General features: G+C 38.3%; 1 pseudogene; it reads left to right on the forward strand.

Moving 5' to 3' along the window:
* Positions 1-6,195: 6,195 nt before the first annotated feature.
* On the forward strand, positions 6,196-6,760 carry LOC108519022 (60S ribosomal protein L18 pseudogene; annotated as a pseudogene).
* The last annotated feature ends 258 nt before the right edge of the window (positions 6,761-7,018 follow it).

The raw sequence follows: 7,018 nt of genomic DNA on the forward strand, positions 1-7,018 counted from the left end.
TAAACTCTTAGAAAAACCACCTACCAGTACATTGGCTAGAAACAATAGTTCCTAATAGATCTTATTACTACATATTAAATTTTCTATTCTATGCAAGGAAAAAATATATATTGTCAATTATAACTTGTTCTTAAATTTTAATTTCTAGCTTTTATGAGTAAATAGTCAGTGTACATATTTATAGGTTACATGAGATATTTTGATACAGGTGTGCAATGTGCAATACGTGATAATCACATCAAGGTAAATGAAGTATCTTGCATTTATCCTATGTGTTACTAACAATTCAATTCTACTCTTTTAGTTATTTCAAAATGTACTATTAAATTATTTTTGACTACAGTCACCCTGTTGTGCCAGCAAATACTAGGTCTTATTCATGGTAACTTTTATTCCTCTAGAAAAACTGAAAAATTTCCATGGAGAAAAATCAGCATGGTAAAAGAGTATCATTTTGAGGCATGCTTCCATCAGTAAACTCCTGGCTTAGAAGCTATCATGGAGGGAGGTGGAGCAAGATGGCAGAATGGAAAGTTCCACCAATCACCCCACCCCTTAAAATCACGAAGTTAACAACTATCTACATAGGAAAAAACACTTCCATGAGAACCGAAAATCAGGTGAGCACCCACAGTACCTGGTTTTAACTTCATATGGCTAAAAGAGGCACTGAAGAGGTAGAAAAAAACAGTCCTGAATCACCAATGCTGCCCCTCCCCCACACCCAGCAGCCACAGCATGGTGCTGAGAGCATCTCTAGGCCGGTAGAAAGAACCAGCAATTGTGAGGTTAAAAACTCAGTGTTGTTCTGTTAGAGCAGAAAGGAAAACCAGAACAAACAGCTGAGGCCCACCCACAGATGGAGCATTTAAAAAGGTTTCAGCCAGAGGAGTCCACCCATCCCCAGGGCCCCAACTAGGGTGACAGCAAACATCGCCACCAAGGGCCCAAGTGTTCTTGGTCTCTAAGTAAACTCGAAAGGCAGCCTAGGCAATAAGGACTGGAACTAGTAGGTGAGTCCTAGGGCTGAACTAGATCCAGTAGGCTGGGATAGGGGTTGCAGCAAGTTACATATTGACAAACCAGCTGGTGCAGCCAAGAGAATGCTGGCATCACTCCTCCCCCATTCCCATACTGCACAGCTCATGGCTCCAAAAGAGACCACTGTCATGTCATCTGTCTGAGGAGTAAAGAGGGAAGAGCGGGAAGGCTTTTTTTTTTTTTTTTTTTTTTTTTTTTTGACAACAGCCAACCACAGCAGAATAGGGAACTGGTCAGATAAAAGAGGACCCTGTTCCAGGCCCTAGCTCCCAGACATCATTTCTAGACACACCCTGGGCCAAGAAAAGACCCACTTCCTTGAAGAAAAGAACCTAGTGCTGGAAGCATTCACCACCTGCGAACTGAAGAGCCTGTGGTACCGAATAATGACAGGGATACCCAGGTACTATGAGATTTGCTGGCTTCAGGTAAGACTCGGCACAATACCAGCTGTGGTGTCTGTGGGACAAAACCTGTGCTTGAGCAAAGGAGAAGGAAAAGTAAAGAAGACTTTTTCTTGCACCTGAGGTACCAACACCGCCAGAGGGGTTATAGTACTAAGCAGGCTCTTGGGGTCCCCAATTCCAGGACTTAACTATGGATGGTATTCTGGGCCTACATTTGGCAAGAAGAGAGCCCACTGTCCTAAAGGGTGAGTCCCAGACCAAGTAGCATTCACCACAAGCTGACTTAGGAGACTTTAGGCCTTAAAGGAACATTGGTGTAGTCTGGTAGTACTCCTCATGGTCAAGGGTGGCAGTGGCTATGGGGTAAAACTCCTGTGCCCTTGAAAAGGGGAGAATGAATGGGAAAAACTGCATCTTGTGATGAGCGCCAGTTCAACTGCAAAACCAGAGAATACCAAGTAGACTTCTAAGGTTTTTGACTCTACTCTCTGTCTCCCAGATGTAACTTCTGGACCCACCCAAGGCCTGGGAGACCTCATCACCCTGATGGGAGGAACACATGTCTGGCTAGATTTGCTACCCACTGACTGTAGAGCCCCAGGGCCTTCAGCAAACATATGGAGTAGTGAGGGAGTGGTTACAGCACAACTTGGGTTAGACTCAGTTCTGTGCTGGTTTCAGATCTTACCCAGCACAGTCGTAGTGGTGGGTGGCAACTGGGGTACTTGATTACTCCGCCCTCAGCCTAAGGTGGCTCAGAACAGAGGAAAAGACTATATTTGTGAGAAAGTAATAAAAGAGAATAAGAAATTGTGTCTGGTAATCCAGAGAATTCTCTCAGATTTTGTCCAAGACCATCAAGTGGTACCTTTATGAGTCTGCAAGAACCACAGCAGAAGCAGCTTAGATTACAACACCTAAGTCCTTTCAAATAACTGGAAACCTTCCAAAGAAGGTTTTTTGTAGCCATCTGCTACAAAAAAGGCCAGAGAGTGAAGACAACAATAATGACCTAACTCTTCAATGCCCAGACAGTGAACAACATTTAATAGCATCTACACCATCCAGGAAAACATGATCTTAACAAATGAACTAAATAAGGCACCAGGGACCAATCCTGGTGAAACAGAGGTATGTGATCTTTCAGACAAAGAATTCAAAATAACTGTCCTGAGAAAACTCAACAATATTCAAGATAACATATAAAAGAAATTCAAGATTGTATTAGATTAATTCATGAAAGAGATTAAAATAATGCAAAAGAATCAAGCATAAATTCTGCAAAAAAGTAACTGGCATACTGAAGAATGTATTAGAGCTCTTTAACAGCAGAATGAATCCAGCAAAAGAAAGAATCAGTGAGCTTAAGGACAGGCTATTTGAAAATACACAGTCAGAGGAGACAAAAGAAAAAAAAAAAAAAAAACATTAAAAAAATGAAGCATGCCTCCAGGATTTAGAAAATAGCCTCAAAGGGCAATTCTAATAGTTACTGGCCTTATAAAGGAGGCAGAGAAAGAGATAGAGGTAGAAAGTTTACTCAAATAAATAATAGCAAAGAACTTTCCAATCCTAGAGAAATACATCAGTATCAAAGAAGAAAGTTATAGAACACCAAGCAGCTTTAACCTAAAGAAGACTAACTCAAGACATTTTATAATCAAACCCAAAGGTCAAGGCAAAGTAAGGATCCTAAAATCAGCAAGAGAAAAAAAAACAATAACATACAATTAAGCTCCAATACGTCTAGCAGAAGAATTTTAAGTAGAAACCTTACAGGCCAAGAGAAAATGGCATAACAAATTTGAAGTGCTGAAGAAAAAAACTAATTACCTTGGAATAGTGTATCTGCTGAAAATATCTCTCAAACATGAAGGAGAAATACTTTCCCAGGTAAACAAAAGGTGAGGGATTTCATTAATATCAGAACCATCCTAAAAGAAATGCTAAAGATAGTATATCAAACAGAAAGAAAAGGACATTAATGAGCAATAAAAAATCACCTGAGGGTACAAAACTTAATGGTAATAGTGAGTACACAGAAAAACAGAATATTTTGTCACTGTAACTGTGATGTGTAAACTACTCTTACCCTAAATAGAAAGATTAAATGATGAACTAATCAAATATAATAACTACAAAAACATTTCAAAACACAGTCAGTAAATTTACTTATAAATAGGAATGACAAAAGGTAAAATAGCAGGGGGATGAAGTTAACGTGAGGCTTATTAGTTTTCCTTTTGCTTGCTTTTGTTTACACAAAAGGCATTAAGTTGTTATCAGATTATAATAATGGGTTATAAGTTAATATTTGCACACCTCATAGGAACTTCAAATCAAAAAACAGACAATGGATACACAATAAATAAAAAGCAAGAAACTAAATCGCATCACCAGATAAAATTGTTTTCACAAGAGGAAGACAGGAATGAAACTGAAAATAACAGGGTGGAGAAATATATTCCATGCCAATGGTAAACAAAAAACAGCAGGAGTCATTATACTTATAACAGACATAACAGATTCGAAGACAAAAACTATATGAAGAGACAAAGTCACTATATAATGACAAAAGTGTCAATTCAGCAGAGGAAATAAAAATTTAATTATATATGCACTCAATACCAGAGCATCCAGATATATAAAGGAGATATTATTAGAACTAAAGAGGGAGATAGGCCCCAATACAATAATATAGGAAGACTTCAATAGCCGAGTTTCAACATCGGACATATTTCCAGACAGAAAAACAAAAAAAAATCAGCCTTAATCTGCACTGTATATCAAATGGATTTAGTAGATATTTAGAGAACATTTTATCCAAGAGTTACAGAATACACATTCATTTTCTTAGTCCAAAGACTATTCTCAAGAATAGACCATGTTAAGTCACAAAACAAATCTTAAAACATAGGAAAAAGTTAAAATAATATCAAGTATCTTCTCTGACCACAATGGAATAAAACTTGAAATTAATAACAGGAAGAATTTTAGAAACTATACAAACACATGAAAATTAAACAATATGCTCCTGAATGACTAGTGGGTAAATGAAGAAATTGAGAAGAAAATTGAAAATTTTTTTCAAACAAAGGATAATGAAAACACAACATATCATAACCTATGGGATACAGCAAAAACAGTACTCAGAGAGAAACTTATAGCTATAAGTACCTACATCAAAAAAGGGCAAAAACTTCAAATAAACAATCTAACAATGTACCTTAAAGAAACAGAAAAGCAAGAACAAATCAAACCCAATATTAGTAGACAAAAAATATAAATATCAGACCACAAATAAATAAAACAGAAACAAGAAAACATGAAAGATCCAAAACCAAAAGTTACCTTTTGACAGGAAAAAACAAAATTGACAAACCTTTAAGCAGACTAAGAAAAAAAGAGATCTGAATAACTAAAATCAGAAATGCAAAATGAGACAATACAGCTGATATGCAGAAAATATAAGGATTATTAGTGACTACTGTGAGTATATGTGAATACATTGGAAAATCTAGAATAAATGGACAAATTCCTAGGTATAGACAACCTGCCATGACAGAACCAGAAAGAAATGCAAAACGTGAACAGACCAATGACAAGTAACAAGATCAAAGCCATAAGTAAACATCTTACAGTAAAGAAAAACCTGGGACCTAATGGCTTCACTACTGAATTTTACCAAACATTTAAAGAAGAACTAATACCAATCCTACTGAAGCAATTCCAAAAAAAATAGATGAGGAGGAAATACTTCCAAACTCATTCTACATGGCCAGTATTACCCTGACACTGAAACCAGACAAAGACACATCAAAGATAGAAATCTACAGGCCAATATATCTGATGAATATTGATGCCAAAATCCTAAACCAAATACTAGCAAATCAAATTCAACAATACTTTAGTAACTTTATTCATCAAGACAAAGAGGAATTTATCCCTGAGATGCAAGGATGGTTTAATATATGCAAATAAATCAATGCAATATATCATATCAATTGATGCTGAAAAAGTATCTGATAAAATTTAACATCCATTTATGATATAAATCCTCAAAAACCTGGGTATAGAAGGAACATATGCAACATAATCAAAACCCTATATGACAGACTCACAGCTAGTATCATAGTGATTGGAATAAAAAACTAGAAGTCTTTTCTCTAAGATCTGGAAGATGACAAGAATGCTCATTGTCACCACTGTTTTTCAACATAGTACTGGAAGTCGTAGCTAGAGCATTCAGACAAAAGAGTGATATAAAAGTGTATAGTCTGTTCTCACATTGCTATAAAGATCTACCTGAGACTGGGTAATTTATAAAGAAAAGCAGTTTAATTGCCTCACAGTTCCCCAGGCTGGACAAGAAGCATGGCAGAGGAGGCCTCTGGAAATTTACAATCATGGCTGAAGACGAAGGGAAAGCTGGTACATCCTACATGGCTGAAGCAGGAGGTAGACAGAGTGAGGGGATGTTGCTACACACATTTAAACAACCAGATCTCATGAGAACTCATTGCAGATGATATGATATTATATTTGGAAAAACCTAAAACTCCACAAGAAAACTCTTAAAACTTATAAACAAATCGAGTTAAGTTGTGGGATACTAACCCAACATACATAAATCACCAGTATTTCTATACACCAATAGGGAACAATGTGAAAAAAGAAATAAAAGGAGTAATCCAATTTATAATAGCCATACAGGTTTTCCGGACCTGGCCGAGCAGGAGGCGCCATCATGGGAGTTGACATCCACCACAACAAGGATCGAAAGGTTCCGCGCAAGGAGCCCAAGAGCCAGGATATCTACCTGAGGCTGTTGGTCAAGTTGTACAGGTCTCTGGCCAGAAGAACCAATTCCACATTCAACCAGGTTGTGCTGAAGAGGTTGTTTATGAGTCGCACCAACCGGCCGTCTCTGTCCCTTTCCCGGATGATCCAGAAGATGAAGCTTCCTGGCCGGGAAAACAAAACGGCCGTGGGTGTGGGGACCATAATGGACGACGTGCGGGTTCAGGAGGTGCCCAAACTGAAGGTACGTGCACTGCGTAACCAGCCGGGCCTGCAGCCGCATCCTCAGGGCAGGGGGCAAGATCCTCACTTTCCACCAGCTGGCCCTGGACTCCCCCAAGGGCTGTGGCATTGTCCTACTCTCCGGTCCTGGCAAGGGCAGAGAGGTGTACCGGCATTTCCTCAAGGCCCCAGGAACCCCGCACAACCACACCAAACCCTAAGTCCGTTCCAAGGGCCGGAAGTTTGAGCGTGCCAGAGGCCGAGGGGCCATCCGAGGCTACAAAAACTAACCTTGGTTCCTACCCTCTTATTAAAAAGATTTTGAATGCTGAAAAAAAAAAAAATAGCCATACAGAAAATTAAATACCTAGAAATTAACCAAAGATGTGAAATATCTCTCTGATGGAAACAAAGAAAATTAAAGAGGACACAAAAAAGTGGAAAAAATTCTATGCTAATGGATTGGAAGAATCAATAATGTTAAAGAGGTCCATACTACCCAAAGGAATCTACACATTCAATGTATGAAATCTCCATCAAAATACCAT

This window comes from Rhinopithecus bieti, unplaced genomic scaffold, assembly GCF_001698545.2.
Source record: "Rhinopithecus bieti isolate Rb0 unplaced genomic scaffold, ASM169854v2 scaffold_3078, whole genome shotgun sequence".
Taxonomy (NCBI): Eukaryota; Metazoa; Chordata; class Mammalia; order Primates; family Cercopithecidae; genus Rhinopithecus; species Rhinopithecus bieti.